The sequence below is a fragment of the Vulpes lagopus genome, chromosome 2 (genome assembly GCF_018345385.1).
Source record: "Vulpes lagopus strain Blue_001 chromosome 2, ASM1834538v1, whole genome shotgun sequence".
Classification (NCBI taxonomy): Eukaryota; Metazoa; Chordata; class Mammalia; order Carnivora; family Canidae; genus Vulpes; species Vulpes lagopus.
In genome coordinates, this window is record NC_054825.1 from 157,830,633 (window position 1) to 157,846,904 (window position 16,272).

A 16,272-nucleotide genomic window follows, 5' to 3' on the forward strand; every position below is an offset into this window, starting at 1 on the left:
CATTATGTATGCAAATAGAATGCGTCTTTGAGGTAGGAATGTATACATTTTCAATCCTGTACATACATTAAGATTTTAGAGAAAAATTATTGTTATTATTATTTTAAAGATTTTATTTAGTTATTTATGAGAGACTCAGAGAGAGAGAGAGAGAGTCAGAGACATAGTCAGAGGGAGAAGAAGGCTCCATGCAGAGAGCCTGATGTGGGACTGCATCCTGGGACTCCAAGATCATGCCTTGAGCAGAAGGCAGACGCTTAACTGCTGAGCCCCCGAGTAGTCCTGAGAAAAATTATCATTATTATCTTTTTAAAAGAATTATTTGGGATCCCTGGGTGGCGCAGTGGTTTGGCGCTTGCCTTTGGCCCAGGGCGCGATCCTGGAGACCCGGGATCGAGTCCCACATCGGGCTCCCGGTGCATGGAGCCTGCTTCTCCCTCTGCCTGTGTCTCTGCCTCTCTCTCTCTCTCTGTGACTATCATAAGTAATAAAAATTAAAAAAAAAAAAAAAAAAAAAAAAAAAAAAAAAAAAAAAAAAAAAAAAAGAATTATTTATTTATTCATGAGAGACACTGAGAGAGAGAGAGAGAGGCAGCAACATAGGCAGAGGGAGAAGCAGGCTCCTCGCAGGAAGCCTGATGTGGGACCTGATCCCAGGATCCTGGGATCTCGCCCTGAGCTGAAGGCAGACGCTCCACCACTGAGCCACCCAGTTGTCGCTAGAGATAAATTATTGAGGAGGAACAGTATTCCTTTATCATTCAGAATTATTTTACCTAGTCTAAGTATCAAACTGACAGAGACAGATTACAGGTGAAAAAAATTCCAAAGTCTGGTTACATACATCCAAAGGCTCAATAATGAAAGCGAGACCCATAAAAATTACTAATGTTGATAATATTTATGATTCTTAGAAAAAAGAGATAACACATCTGTGAGAATTTGACAGTGTCAGAAAAACTCCCGTTTGGGCCTTCAAGTAGTAGAGAATTCGGAGTGGAATTTAGGTAGTGGTAATAAAGTAGTGAAAAGTAACCAGTCTATTCATGCAATGTCTCAGCTCCTAATTCCCTATCCATGCACATAAGAATACCTCTTTATCTCTTTGTACAGAAAGGGTATCTATAACATGGGAGACTGATTTTCTAATTTCTCAGGGTCAGAGTGTCCTTTTTGCATTGGCTGTTTCCTAAACAGTTTTTATATCAAAAAACCAATATGCCAAGGGGCACATATTAGGGCAGTCTGCCATTGTCCTCTACACAAACTCGGGAAGACAGAACTGGCAATCCACCAGAAGCAGGGAGAGCAGAAGCCAAGAACCCTCACCCTTCACAGACCCACCCAGATTCACCTTCTTCTGAAGATTGTCCAGGCTGGCCCCACTCTGGGACCTCCCCTCACTGAAAAGGTGGAAGGAGATCAAAATTTTCTTTGGCTGACTATTCTCAGTTGGAATAGTTGGTGCTCACTTTGCTGAAACCCAAAGGTATCATGGGAGCAGAGAAATATACGTTTGAGTGCCTAAATATCTGTCTTTGTCATTAAAGTCAGTACTTCTTTTGTGTACACAATCAGGACCTTGTTTTCCATTTTTTGAACATCCACTTGTTTTTGTTGCTGGAAGTTATAACAATACATATCCACATACATGGAGAATTATAACCTGACACTGGTCTCACCTCATGGTGGGTGTTGAGCCAAAAAAAAACATGGCCAAGACAAAAATAGGAAAAGGACAGGTTTTACTTGCAGGAAGTAAAGAGAATATGGAGGACATTTCCAAAAAAGTAGCTCCCCAAACAACAAAATTGGGTGAGTTTTAAATCAAGAGCACATGCATATATTCATCAAGGGGCAGGGGAAAGGACATTTCAGAATGAAATCCATCAAAAGCCATCCTAAATTCACAACATCCAGGTCCCAGTTGATTTAAGTCAAATGACCAGCAAGGGTGGGCATCATCAGTTCTCTGGTTCCTTTATTCTGTTATCTGGGCATTCAAAGGGGTTTAATTCCCACAACATCCACTAGAGAATCTCTGTTAAGAAAATCTTTACTTTGGGGACGCCTGGGTGGCTCAGCGGTTGAGTTCTGCCTTGGGCTCAAGGCATGATCCACGGGTTCTGGGATGAAGTCCTGCATCTGGCTCCCGGTGGGGAGGCTGCTTCTGTGTCTCTGCCTCTCTCTGTCTCTCATGAATAAGTAAATAAAATCTTAAAGGGAAAAAAAATCTTTACTTTGGAAACAGCAATGGGAGTTTTACCATGGATTTATTGTCTCTGATATGGCTAGACTATCTCCTGGATTGATGGTGGCTGTTTGTATTTACATTCTTTGCTGCTTTAAAATCATTAACTACTGATGTCTTTCTGCAGTTTTGACATATTCCAGGACATTCATCAAAGAGGTGCATGGGTAAGTAGTGCTGGCATAGATCACAAAATACCTGGGGGCCTATCGTGGCTTCTCTTGTGTAAAGAAATCCTTGTCTTCTTTCCCTTTTTCTGTGGATCCTTAACCTTATCTACCTACAAAATGTTTACCACAATCAAACTCATGAGCATTTCCAGCACTCCATGTAGTTAAGACTTTTTCTTGTGGTGACAATTTTCTAGACACATTTTTACCTTTCAAGCGTTAAATACATCACTATAGTCAGTGTGCTATGCAACAGAATCCCAGTATTTATTCATCTTAAGTGACCATAGTGACATTTATGGATTTTTTTAAAGATTTATTTATTTACTTACTTACTTACTTATTTACTTATTTATTTATTTCAAGACAGAGAAAAAGAGAGCAAACAAGGAAAGGAGGAGAGGAAGAGAAAGAATATCCAAGCAGACTCTCCACTGCACGTGGACCCCAACATGGGGCTCAATCCCAGGACCCTGAGATCTTGACCTAGGCCGAAATCAAGAGCCAACTGCACGACCAAACGAGCCACCCAGGTGCCCCAAGTATTGTTATATTTAACCTTAAAAATAAAAACTGCTAAAAAAAAATAAAAATAAAAACTGTTTGGAGTGCCTGAGTGTCTCAGACAGTTGGTCGTCTAACTCTATTTCAGCTCACATTATGATCTCAGGATCATGAGATCGAGTCCTCCAATGGCTCCTCAATAAGTATGAAGCCTGCATGAGATTCTCTCTATCCACCCCCCCACCCCCGCGTCTCTACACCCCACTTGTACTCTTGCTCTCTCTCTCGGTCTCTAAAAATAAGTAAATAAATAAAAGAATAAATTAAAAATAAGTAAATAGGGCAGCCCCGGTGGCTCAGCGGTTTAGTGCCGCCTTCAGTCCAGAGCATGATTCTGAAGACCCAGGATCGAGTCCCATGTCAGACTCCCTGCCTGGAGCCTGTTTCTCCCTCTGCCTGTGTCTCTGCCTCTCTCTCTGTGTCTCTCATGAATAAATAAATAAATAAATTCTTTTAAAAAAATTTAAGTAAATAAAAACTGCTAGTTATTTTTTCCACCAAAAAATGGGTTTACTCAGGAATAACGGAGTATCAAATTAGGGACATACAGGCTATGGCAAAACCATAGGTGAGCCTAGGAAACAAAGAGGCATGCTGTTTTGAGGAGAGAAGGGGGAAGTTGAGAACTCTGTTATATACTAAAAGTTCTTTTGGAGTAAAATGGTAGTTTGAAGGATGGCAATTTTTCAGTGGTTGAGCTATTGCCTGGAAGGGGATAAGAAAAGCATCTCTTCCTCTGGCTGGAATTGTATAGTCTATTTCCAAGGTAAGGGCGGGCAAGACCTTCCCTTCCCACTGGATCTGCCATACTACCCTGAGTCATAGGGCTTGAGAGCTCCCCCTGCTGAAATCTCCTGACTCCAAGGTTCCCACTACTAACTTCCACATTACCATCTGAAAAACGTCTCAACATTTCCTTCACTGGCAGTTCCTGGCAACAAATCTAATCTTAATGTTGATGATATCACTTTTTTTTTTTTTAGATTCCATGTGATTTCATGCAGTATGTTATTTTCCATGTGTGTCTTATTTAATTCAACAAAATATCTTACAAATTGTATGGGCCAAGCACAAGCTGCCCCATGATGAGTCACATTGGCAGAAAGATTATCTTGAGTTAAAAAGCACACAAAATCCAGTAGATTTAGGAAAAGTCTTTTCCACCCCCTTCACTGACTAAAGAGAATTTAGAGAGAGAAGCTGCCCCAGGATGAGAGCTATTACCACATGTAACTACATTATGATATACACTAGGTATGAGAAACAGAAGGAACCTAATAAGACCTGTTTGAGCCAAGTTCTCTATGGCCTATTGTTTTTGAGTGGCCCAGAGATTAATAGTTTACTAAATATTTACTCTTTTTCTTCTTCCTGTGAATTTTATCTCATCCTTGGGAGTTCCCAGACTTGTACCTTCTTCTTCCCTTTCTTTATCTGCTTTTCTCCTCAAAGACATATATACCTTGTCAGTTTTTGAAACTTTCATATTTGTGTGAAGTCCTCCATACAAACGGTTTGAATTTGAAGAGAACTTCCTCTTACGTTCCAGTTTGGTTTTGTATATTCCTCCAATCTATACTTAGCTCCTATTTTATACACATAATGTTAAGGAAGAAAAAGAAACAAAAAGGCAGGGCCCAGCATCTACATTCTCAGGGGAAATAGGGGACACCTAATACCGATCCTTAAAGTATTATAAGGATTAACTCACTCACATGTTCCTGGGGTCCCAGCAAAGCACCACGTGTGTACACAGAGTAAAAGCTCCATAAATACGGCATTAATGATGTATCATGTTATTTTCCAAATACAGACTTTCTTAGACTATAACTACTCCAAGCACTCTTGGCTACATGGGTCTAACTCACTGACCTATGCTCTCTAGCTTAAGGCTTGAGTAATTGTAGCTTCTTGAGATTTCAACAGACCTCTGATGTGGGGGAAACAAGGAATCTGATGTTTCTAGAAGATCAAGCTTGACTCTACTAGAAAAAGGCCTCTCTGATGCCAGCAAGCCTCCTTGAGATCATATCAAGAATGACTAAGCACTGTAGCACTGCTTCCCCTGCCTGTCAATGCTCACTACTCCTGTGTGCCTTCCCCTTAAAAACATCCAGCTTGGTATGTGACTTTGTAGATTGTCTTTGGACATAAATCCACCATGTTCTCCATCTGCCACCCTCCTGAACAAAGCAAATTTTCCCTTCCAACTGTGAAAATGAGTAATGGAATGCCTCACTAAAATGGAGTTGGCAAGGAGCTCTCTTGTGCCACCACCGGTAGTCAGTTGCACACTCGATAGGAAGAGACAGACTTGATCTTACATGGACTTCATCTTGCTCCAGGATACTATGCTATTCCAGTCAAAGGAAGAGACACCTTCCTTATGTATAAAAGATGCTTTCCCTCCACAAGGGCCTTTGTATATGAATGGACTGCCTTAACTAGAAATCATCGAGAACTTCAATGGCCATAACTAGATTTTTTGATCTTTCCAAAGTTACTTTTATCAAAGATGAGCCAAGGAAAATTGGCTAAAATCATCATTCTAAAATTGACAAAACTGAATGGCATTCCTGATTTAACTGGTATTTTGAAGGTTCCAAGCCCTACCAGGAACATCATATTGCCTCATGCCAACATACAATTTTTCAAGTCAGTAAGGCAAGCAATTACAAACACAAAAAAAGGGTTTCTGAGGCCTCTTCTTCCCCTACCCGACCTTCTTTGTCACAGTTGCTAGGAAGGCCACCCTGTAGTCAGGGCCCACCTCCAGTGTAATCTGTCCTCTATCTCTACCTTTCTCATCTCTGCTCTCAGTCTATCCTTTGTTGCACTTTCCTTTTCCTCTGAGGTCCCCTCTGCTACCTCCTCTCCTGAATGTACTAAAATCTGCTTCATTAATGTTAAATCGTCTGAAGATCTAAGTGGATACAAAGTTTCTTTCTTCTCTTTTTTTCTTTCTTTTTTAAAAGATTTTATTTAGGGCAGCCCAGGTGGCTCAGTGGTTTAGCGCCACCTTCGGCCCAGGGCCTGATCCTGGGGATCCAGGGTCCAGTCCCACGTTGGGCTCCCTGCGTGGAGCCTGCTTCTCCCTCTGCCTGTGTCTCTACCTCTCTCTCTCTCTCTCTCTCTCTCTGTTTCTCATGAATAAATAAGTAAAATCTTTTAAAAATGTTTTATTTATTTGACAGAGAAAACAAGCAGGGGGAGTAGGAGAGGGAGAGGCAGGGAGCCTCTCTGATGAGCAGGGAGCCTGGTGTGGGGCTTGATTCTGGGACTCCAGGATCAAAACCTGAGCTGAAGTCAGATGCTTAACCAACTAAGCCACCCAGGCACTCCACAAAAAAATCTTATTTTCCCTGGAATAGGGCTGAACTTTGAGCAATAGTCAAAGAGTTCCCTAAACTGACTGAGGAACTCCATGGTTTTGCTGAAGAATTTAACATATTTACTCAAAGTTCCAAAGCTGGTTTTTCAGATGTATATCAATTGGTCCACATGCTTGCAGTAAGGTCAGGCCAAACATTAGATGGAACTAGCCCAATGGGAACATTGTGAACAGGATCCAAATACATAGACCCCTAACTTTTGGCAAGATGCTAGAAAACTCACTAGAAGATGTCAACAATCAATTATAACTGTTTCCCCTGTCCAGTGGATCTGAACAAAATTCAGGTTTAGGGGCACCTGGGTGGCTCAGTGGTTGAGTGTCTGCCTTTGGCTCAGGGCATCGTGATCCCAGAGTCCCGGGATCCAGTCCCTCATCGGGCTTCCTGCATGGAGCCAGCTTCTCCCTCTGCCTATGTCTCTGCGTCTCTCCCTGTGTCTCTCATGAGTAAATAAATAAATTCTTAAAAAAAGAAACTTCAGGTTTATACACAGGAGACAGATGAATCCCTTCATAAGGGTAAGAATCAAATCCAATTTTTCTTTAAAGATGGATTCAGTCAGGACACCAGCTCTTGATTTCTCTCAGGTCACGATCTCAGGGTTGTGAGATTAAGCCTTGCTTCAGGCTTAATATATAATATATAATATGTAAAATATATTTATATATCTTTAAAGATGGGATGCCTGGGTAGCTCAGCAACTGAGCATCTGCCTTCAGCTCAGGACATGATCCGGGGTCCTGGGATTGAGTCCTGCGTCAGACTCCCTGAGAGGAGCCTGATTCTCTATCTGCCTAGGTCTTTGCCTGTCTCTCTCTGTGTCTTTCATGAATAAATAAATAAAACCTTTAAAGAAAAAAAACAGGGGATCCCTGGGTGGCTCAGCGGTTTGGCGCCTGCCTTTGGCCCAGGGCACAATCCTGGAGTCCCGGGATCGAGTCCCACGTCACGTTCCATGCATGGAGCCTGCTTCTCCCTCTTCCTGTGTCTCTGCCTATGTCTCTGCCTCTCTCTCTCTCTCTCTATCATGAATAAATAAAATAAATCTGAAAAAAAAAAAAAAACAAGAAAAAAAAAAAAAAAAAACCAGACCTCTTAGACCACAAAATTGCTCACCAAGCTCCATTGCCAGTCCCTGTGCCTCCCTTGTTATAACAGCTCAAAGAACAGAGTTCCTAGCAGCTCCACCTGCTGGGTGGCCTAAACTGGTATTTACACTTTCCCGAGGTTCAGACTCAGATAAAGCAGAGCAAAAAAGATAGTTTTGTATTTCTGGTCAAACCAGTGCTTCCAAGGTAACACATACCATCCTGCTTTCCATTCTTGAGATGTCCATGGACAGTCCACAGTTAATTAAAATTAACAAATACATAAATGCAAATGATGGTCCATCAAATTATCCTCAGAGCCTCTAATCCACACTTACTATGTCCCAGTCTTCTCTCTATATTTGTGACATCACATCCAACATTATTTTTAAGATTAGTAATCATGAAAAATAAGAGAAGGAATCTTTACTCCCAAGGAGGCACACCCAGCACCCAAATCATCCAGGAGAAAATGAGCCTATAGTACCCAATTCCCAGGGCTTCAGAATGATTAACATGCATATTGTATGTAAGATTCCCACCACAGTGTCCTGGACACATATCCAATGCATCCACATATACCTGGAACATGTAGTAGATGCTCAATAAACCTTTCTTTCAGGAATGAGTGCATATTATTTATCCCAAACAGCTTTGCTCAGATACCACTGCCTTATCTAGTCCCTTTGTATATTGCAGGGGATGAGCAGAGATCATCTTTGTAGAAGCTGTTACTACTCATCAGTGGGATTGACGGCATTTATGTTGAGAATGGACAGTTTTGTATAAGGGACTCAGGGGTTCTTCTGCTTTCTCTACCTTAATGCTACTGGAAATGAAGTCTGAAGATGGTGTCCTCAATGGCTGTTATAAATACACATTAATGGGCTTTATCCACACCTAGGGAGCCATGATATCAGACCACAGGGCCCCCAGAATCTGTCCTTAATGGGAACCTCACATGGTTTGTATATACATTAAATTTTTTTTTTAGATTTTATTTATTTATGAGAGAGAGAGAGAGAGAGAGAGAGAGAGAGAGAGGCAAAGACACAGGCAGAGGGAGAAGTAGGCTCCATGCAGGGAGCCCGATGTGGGACTCGATCCGGGTCTTCAGGATCATGCCCTGGGCTGAAGGCAGGCACTAAACCACTGAACCACCCAGGGATTCCCCTGAATATACATGAAGTTTTAATGATGTTTGAAAATTAGTTCTCAGCTACCGACTCATGTTGGGATCTCCAGTGTAGGTTTTAAAACTATCATATCCAGTATGCTAACCACAAAGATCCCTTGATGGGGCCTAGCACCAATTAGGTCTTAACGAAGTAAATTATTACACTGTGAGGCCAAAGTAAACACTAAGGCTCCCAGGTACATTTCTGAGGATGGAGCCCAGAGTCTGTTCAATGGGAAAGCCTCCATGGGGAAGGCTACTTTGCCTAAGATTTGGTAGGGGAAGGTCAGTCTAGCCCACAATCTTGATGTACCCGGTTTTGTGTGTGTCTCCAAAAGATAAGTGCACCCCACATGGGAAAGGAGTAAATCACACTGGGGCCTCCACTTCGAAACTCCTTATGTGTACAGATTTTTCTCATGTCCCCAAAAGCATGGGAACATTAATAGGATCATAGACTCTTACTGGCCATGGGAGGCTTTTAGATTTCACTGTGAATGCCAAAGAAGACACTAGAACAGAAAGAAGGTTAGTTCTTAGAGGATGTCGGAGCATGTGAAGAGTGAGACAGGAAATGTCCCTCTGTGACCACAGAGAATTAAACCTAGGCTTCCAGAATCTTTACATTCAAGTAGAACTTCGTAAAACCACATTTTAAAATCAAATTTTCTCCTTTAACTTTTGGCCTTCACCTGTGTCACCTGCTTCATTCATTCCCACCTACCTGGGTGTGCGACTATGGTCTCCTTTCTCTTCATGTGCCAGGGCTCTTTACTTTTCCAACGAGGTTGACCAGATTCAAACTAGAGACAGCAAGATCTATGGACAAGAAAAAAGAAACATGACTCTTGCTGGAGAATTTACAGTTTTAAATCCAATACTATGCTCAGTAAAGAAGAGAGCATATTACAGAAGAATATAGAAAATTATTTCTCAAAATGCTGTTTTCTGATGGCCTCATTAGAATACTTAGGAAGCATTTTCAATATTCAGCTCCTAAACTCTATTTCCAAGTACTACTGAATTAGAAATAAAAAACAGATATCTGATTTTAAGATGTGGGCAACAATATTCTATGCCACTTAGTTTCTAGAATTATCACTAATGTAAAGTGAAGTTACAGATAACCTTAGGGAAAGACAAGGATAAAGTCAAGATAAAGCATCATGACTGCTTCCTTCCTTACACCAACAAATGCATGATTAATTCCTTAAAATAATGTCCTTTGTCATTGGTGTTGAGTTACACTATAGAATTTCAAGACAATTGAATATACAGTAATTACATGGTACTTTTCTTTGCTGAAAATAAAAAAAAGTAATAAAGGAGAGAATATCTGTGACCGTGTACAGAATAAAATGGAAACTCATTAAACCAAAGACCATTTAGAACATTTATTTGCAAAGGCCAGGATCTCCAGTAAAGAAAGATGAGAGCTTTCATTTTCCACAGGAATCTGGCAGAAAAACCCTGAACCAAATGAACAAAGATAACATCAGATGCAACAAGACAAATTGGTATCAATGACCTGAAGCATGTAGGACTCCTCATTGTTAGGATAAAATTCACAAAACAAATCATCTGATGATACCAATCATAAAAATATAGCAGCTTTATGAAATTTCAAGCCACAGATTGCTCCCATGTCCTGTAATCTTTAATGTATTTCAAACATTAAGTCTTTCATTAAAGCAGTCTAGACAGCGAGGCTTTTTCAGAACTTTTTTATTTTTAAGATTTTATTTATTTATTCATGAGAGACCCAGAGAGAGAGGCAGAGACATAGGCAGAGACAGAAACAGGCTCCATGCAGGGAGCCCAATTCGGGACTCTGGGATCATGCCAAGCCAAAGGCAGATGCTCAACCACTGAGCCACCCTGGTGTCCCTCTTTTTCAGAACTTTGACTTATTCTGGGCGCATAAGCCATCTGGTTTGTTTGTTCATGTTCATCTAGTTTCCATAAACTCAGACCACACCCAGACAGAATCTAAATATTATATATTCCCCTCCTTCACTGGGGTCCTGAAACCTGACCCATCCCCAGGTGAGAATCATGGGTATCAACACATCCCCTTGTTGATCTAGCAAAGGGAATATTTTCAATAGTTGCAGGTTTCAAGGTAGGAATTCTTCATGCTGCATAGAAAGCCTGGCTGGAGAAAATGGAGACACAGCCCCAGGGATGTAAGAGAGGAACATCCTAAAGGGCTATTTTTTTTTTTTTTTTTTTTTTACTATTCTTAAAAGAATAAATAGTAGTCTAAAACAAATTTACTAGGCAGAACCACCAGAGATAGAGAAGTAATAATCTGCAAGTTCTAAATAGATGGCCTTTCAGTAAAAAATGAAGACACAATCCCTGAGCTACGTCAAGACAAAATTTACCTGAGAGTCATTTCTTCCTCTCCTTTCCCTCCTAGGTTTCTTTCTCAGGTGATATTATGTAAAGAAATCACACATGTAAGCTTCTAAAGGCCTCACTCAGCAAGGCCTCTTCACCTGCTGTTATCAGCTAGCTCAGAGGCAGAAGGATCTTGAAATGCACAAAAAGATGCCCTCTCCTTTGTCACAAGAAAGATTCAGAAAAAAGGAACTCCTCTGTGGACACTTACATGTGAGTTTCTCCTTCCTGGTATCAGATGCCCTCCCTTCCCACAGACAGCCACAAATCCTGCCACAGCATGAGGAAACTGGGCTGCACTGACCTGCCCCTTCCAAGTCCAGACCAAACAGTTTTCTCTTCAACTGAAAGCTGGGCTCAGCTCTCACAAGTATGTCTGTAAATCCTGTGCTTCACTCTGGCCTGAGAATCACCTGGAGCACACAGTTAAAGCAGCACTGCTGCTCTTATAATAGACTCTGGCAGAGGGCCCAGGTGAGGGTGGTTCTTAAAACTCACTGTGGCATCTTTACTGTAAACCCACGCTAATAAGCAATGATGTGCTTTCAAGTTTCAATATGCATAGAAATCACTTTGTATTCTAAGTCCCATTGAAGAAATGGTGATTCTGTAGGCTTGGAATGGGATCAGAGAATTGGCATCTTTCACAGGTTCCTTGTTAGTGCTGATGTTGCTCCACATTTAGTGACACTAAACTAGACACTAGAGGATGCAGTCACAACACACTTGAGCCCTCCACATCCACCATCTTATGTCAACCCAACAACTCCAGATGAGTTCCCAGGAAAGAGTCTACTATTTACTCTTCTCTGTTTTGAGTTTACTGTGGGTTCCCAGCAAAGATCACCATAATCATCTTGAAGGACCACATGCTTTCCTTTTTTTTTTTTTTTTTTGTGACCACATGTTTTCATAGCATTTTAAAATTTGCAGAAAGGCTAGTGAATACATTAATGTCTGAGCAAGTCTCTATTTGGAAAATGACATGTGTACATTGATTACTGCAATATTGAGTGTTCTCTGTTCACATGGAAGTTATGAGGACCTCATATATATGATGTAATTTAATCCCCATAACATCCTGTGAGCTGAGCTCTAGGTGTCCTATAATAACCATAAAGATGTACATACTGGGCCCCACCTATCTGCCTTGCCTCCTGTTTCCCTATCAATTAAAAATAAATGTTTGTGGCTCTCCACTCCTCCTCAATCAATAGACAGCCATGTCTTCTGGTAGTGCCAGCTGTGCCCCCAAGACACAATGGTGAAGGCTGGAGTAAACGGATTTGACCAATTGAGCACCTGGTCACTAGGGCTGCTTTTAACTCTGGCAAAATGGATATTGTGGCCACCAATAACCCATTTACTGACCTCAACTACATAATCTACATGTTTCAGTATGATTCCATCCATGGCCAATTTCATAGCATAGTCAAGGCTGAGAATGAGAAACTTATTATCAATGGAAACCCCATCTCCATCTTCCAGGAGTGTGATTCCACCAATATCAAATTGGGTGATGCTGCTACTAGGCATTTTGTAGAGTCCACTGGGGTGTTCATCATCATAGAGATGGCTGGGGCATACATGAATGGTGAGCCGAAGTGGGTCTTCATCTCTGCCCCTTCTGCTGATGCCCCCACGTGTGACAGGCATGAAACATGAGAAATATGACAACTCCCTCAAGATTCTCAGCAATGTCTCCTGTACCACAAACTGCTTGGACCCTCTGGCCAAGGTCATCCATGAAAACATGGAGGGACTCATGACCACAGGCTATGTATGCCATCACTGCTACTCAGATGACCATGGATGGCTTCTTAGGGAAACTGATATGATGGCTGAGGGTTTGCCCAGTACATTACCCCTACTTCTACCAGCAGTGCAAGGACATCCCTGAGCTGAGGCTGAGTGGAAAGTTCATTAGCATGGCCTTCTGTGTCCCCAACCCCAATGTGTCAGTCATGGATCTGACCTGCCGCCTGGAGAAAGCTTCCAAATATGATGACATCAAGAAGGTAGTGAAGCTGACATCAGATGACCAGCTCAAGGGCATTCCCAGCTACACTGAGGACCAACTTGTCTCCTGAGACTTTCACAGGGACACCACTCTTCTACCTTCAATGCTGGGGTTGGCATTGCTCTCAACAACCACCCTGTCAAGCTCATTTCATGGTATAACAATGAATTTGGCTACAGCACCTGTAGCCAAACCTTATAGTCTGCATGGCCTCCAAGGACTAAGAACCCCCTGGACCACCAGCCTGAAAAAGAGCAAGAGGAAGAGAGAAGCCCTCAGCTGCTGGGGAGTCCTTGCACTGAGTCATCCCCCAACACAGAGAATCTTCTGACTTCCAGTTACCATCCCAGACCCACTGAAGAAGAAGAGGGGCTGGGGGAACTCTACTTTATCATGTACCATGGATAAAGTATACTGTACCCAGCCCCCTCCCCAAAATGTTTGTAAACTATAGGAGTGCAATATGGATGAATGGAAAAATACAGAAAGGAAGAGATTAGAGTTTTCATTCTTGTGTTTACATTTTTTTAACAGGATAGAAAATGTTTCACTTTATAAAGTAAATGCCACTTTTCCTATACTTTATTCATACTCATCAGCAATGTAGGACTATTTTAATTCCTCCACATTAGTGTTAATAAAATTTTTAAAATATTTTATTTATTTATTCATGAGAGACACAGAGAGAGGCAGAGACATAGGCAGAGAGAAGCAGGCTCCTCACAGGGAGCCCGATGTGGGACTGGATCCCTGGACTGGGATCACTCCCTGAGCCTAAGGCAGATGCTCAACCACTGAGCCACCCAGGTGTTCCTAAAATTTTCTTTTTTTCTTAAATTTAGTTATTCTAGCAAACAGGGAGTGTCATCTTCCTGTTGTTTTCCTGCTTTCTATGAGGAGTGGTTAAGGAAAATATGACATATATGGATTATGTAATATCAAGATTTAAAATACATATATCATAGAATATAATACATATATGTGCACCATTCAGTCTTTCAAAAAGAAGAAACAGAAGAAAGAAGACATTCTTCCATTTTGGACAAAGTTGATGAGCCTGGAGGATAAATGGAATAAGCTACACAAAATTGCAAATACTGTTTTATCTCAATTATATCTGTAGTCTAATAAAGTTGAGCTTCTAAAAGCAGAATAGAATTGTGATGCTAGGACATGGCAGAGTGCAAAGTGGGAGGCGTTGGTCAAATGGTGCAAAATCTCATTTATGAAGGAAGAATAAATTCTGGAGATCTGAAGTACAGCGTGGTGACTGCACATTATTCTAGGTCTATTACACTTGATATTTGCTAAGAGAGTATATCGTCGATGTTCTCAACAAAAATTAATTTAAAAATCAGAAATAAAAACTTCTAACACTATGAGGGCATGGGCATGTTAATTAGCTAGATTGTTTTAATCACATCATAACGTATACATATATTTATGTTTTGTTACTTGAGCAACTACTGAACTATTGAATCTGCAGGAATAGAAAACAGGATTCTGGGTGGAAGGCTGGTGAAGCACACAACATAATGATAAAAACAGAAATGAAGGCACGAAAATATAGGGTCCTCTGCCCCATTCATTGGATTCTGGGTTTTGGTAATTGTGAGCACCAGCCCTGGAGAGATGAAAGGAAGAGCCACTCAGAATCGGATCTCCTCTAATCTGTCCTGAGAGTGGAGGAGATCCAGAGCCAGGCCAGGCCAGAGCTGCACACAGCCTCAGAAGGGGGGTGGATCTGGTTTGGCCTAGGGAGGGAGCTGGCTGTAGGCCCTGATATCCCTGACTCTGGGGTGCTTCCAGCTCTGTCATTCCTAAGCCTGCTCAAAGAAATTCAATACACTGAGTTCACATTATTTTAATCAATTTTGTCTCTTTCCTAGTTCAGAAAATAAAAGAAAAAGCAAGTTAACATAAATGCTTGACATTTTCTGGGACAATTAGAAAAAAAAAATTTTTTTAAAGATTTATTTATTCATGAGAGAGAGAGAGAGAGAGAGAGAGAGGAAGAGACATAGGCAGAGGGAGAAGCAGGCTCCATGTAGGGAGCCTGACACGGAACTCGATCCCAGGGTTCTGGGATCATGCCCTGAGCCAAAGGCAGACACTCAACCACTGAATCACCCAGTCGTCCCGAAAACTTTTTAATTTTAACGAATGCAAAATAAATGCTACAGCTACTAAAAAGTCTTTGGTCCAAAGAGGACTCATTGCAGGTGACACCAGAACTCACGTTCTGGTGAGGTGGTACACTGAAACAAAGTCCCATGTGTACCACCTCTTCCTCAAATTGACTCCACAATCCTGAATTCAACAATGTATCCATTGGTTCTAACCTAAAAATTTCTAGATATTATGGATCACGATTCTTCGTCTGTTTTTCTAATAACCAATTGCCATGGAAATAATCAGTTTCTATCTGTTTGCGTCTCTACACTTGCTCAGTGTTCTTTAGTACAGTGAGGAACAAAGGGACTTTCATCTGGGTACCACAAGAGACTTCTTCTATGGAAGTAGGAGAAGATCCTGGATGACTCACTTCTACTTCTGAGATGGAAACAGATTCAAATTCTACAGTCTACACAGGACATCCCCATATATCCCAGAGTCCCTGATATTGGAGAGTGTGTCCCAGTGAGACTGACCTGATGCTCCCATAGGGATGTAGGTAGTGGAAACCTTATCTTAGTCTGGACCACCACATAGAGCACAGACCTGTCCTGGTGGAGCAGTATCCTCTGACGCAGGTGTGATGATTCTTGTCCCTAAGCAGGGCATTTGAGTAAGAAGCCTCTATTTCAGTTAAGCATATATTAAAGATAGCTGTAGTTTTGGCCCTGATTCTAGGTATCTTGTGGGTCTTAACCATGAACTGCTAACGGATTTTCTCCCCTCCTGAGGTTGCATGAGGGCAGGACCTAGTGTGGCAGGTTTTAACACTTGTGCTTGATGTCCCGTAGAGATTTGGCACTGACCAACAGGAGTGCCAGTTTGTTGAAGGACCATCAAAAATGTTAATAATCTTTGTGTAACGGTCTTCAAAACCGCATGCCCAGGTATATATTAGAGAAATATATCTTATATTGAAAGATATACATTCAAGTGTAACTTGTATATCTCTACTTTAGGAGAAACTGTTTCATTACTGATGGACTCTGACCTTATCTACTGGGACCATTAACACAACATAATTCTGTGGAT

The 16,272-nt window shown here is 41.4% G+C and overlaps 2 protein-coding genes and 1 pseudogene across 2 annotated transcripts in view; 1 reads left to right on the plus strand and 2 right to left on the minus strand.

Annotated features, from left to right (window-relative positions):
- The window catches only part of LOC121484158 (zinc finger protein 345-like), a 104,815-nt gene extending 95,432 nt beyond the window's left edge, over positions 1–9,383 (minus strand). Inside the window, exon 1 of the mRNA XM_041742993.1 lies at positions 9,367–9,383. The gene's annotated coding sequence lies outside the window, so the exon portion shown is untranslated. The remainder of the gene's footprint in view (positions 1–9,366) is intronic.
- The window catches only part of LOC121484192 (putative protein ZNF720), a 99,179-nt gene that overhangs the window by 12,102 nt on the left and 70,805 nt on the right, over positions 1–16,272 (minus strand). The window contains exon 2 of the mRNA XM_041743058.1: positions 9,367–9,461. The gene's annotated coding sequence lies outside the window, so the exon portion shown is untranslated. The remainder of the gene's footprint in view (positions 1–9,366; positions 9,462–16,272) is intronic.
- Positions 12,307–13,266, plus strand: LOC121478640 (annotated as a pseudogene).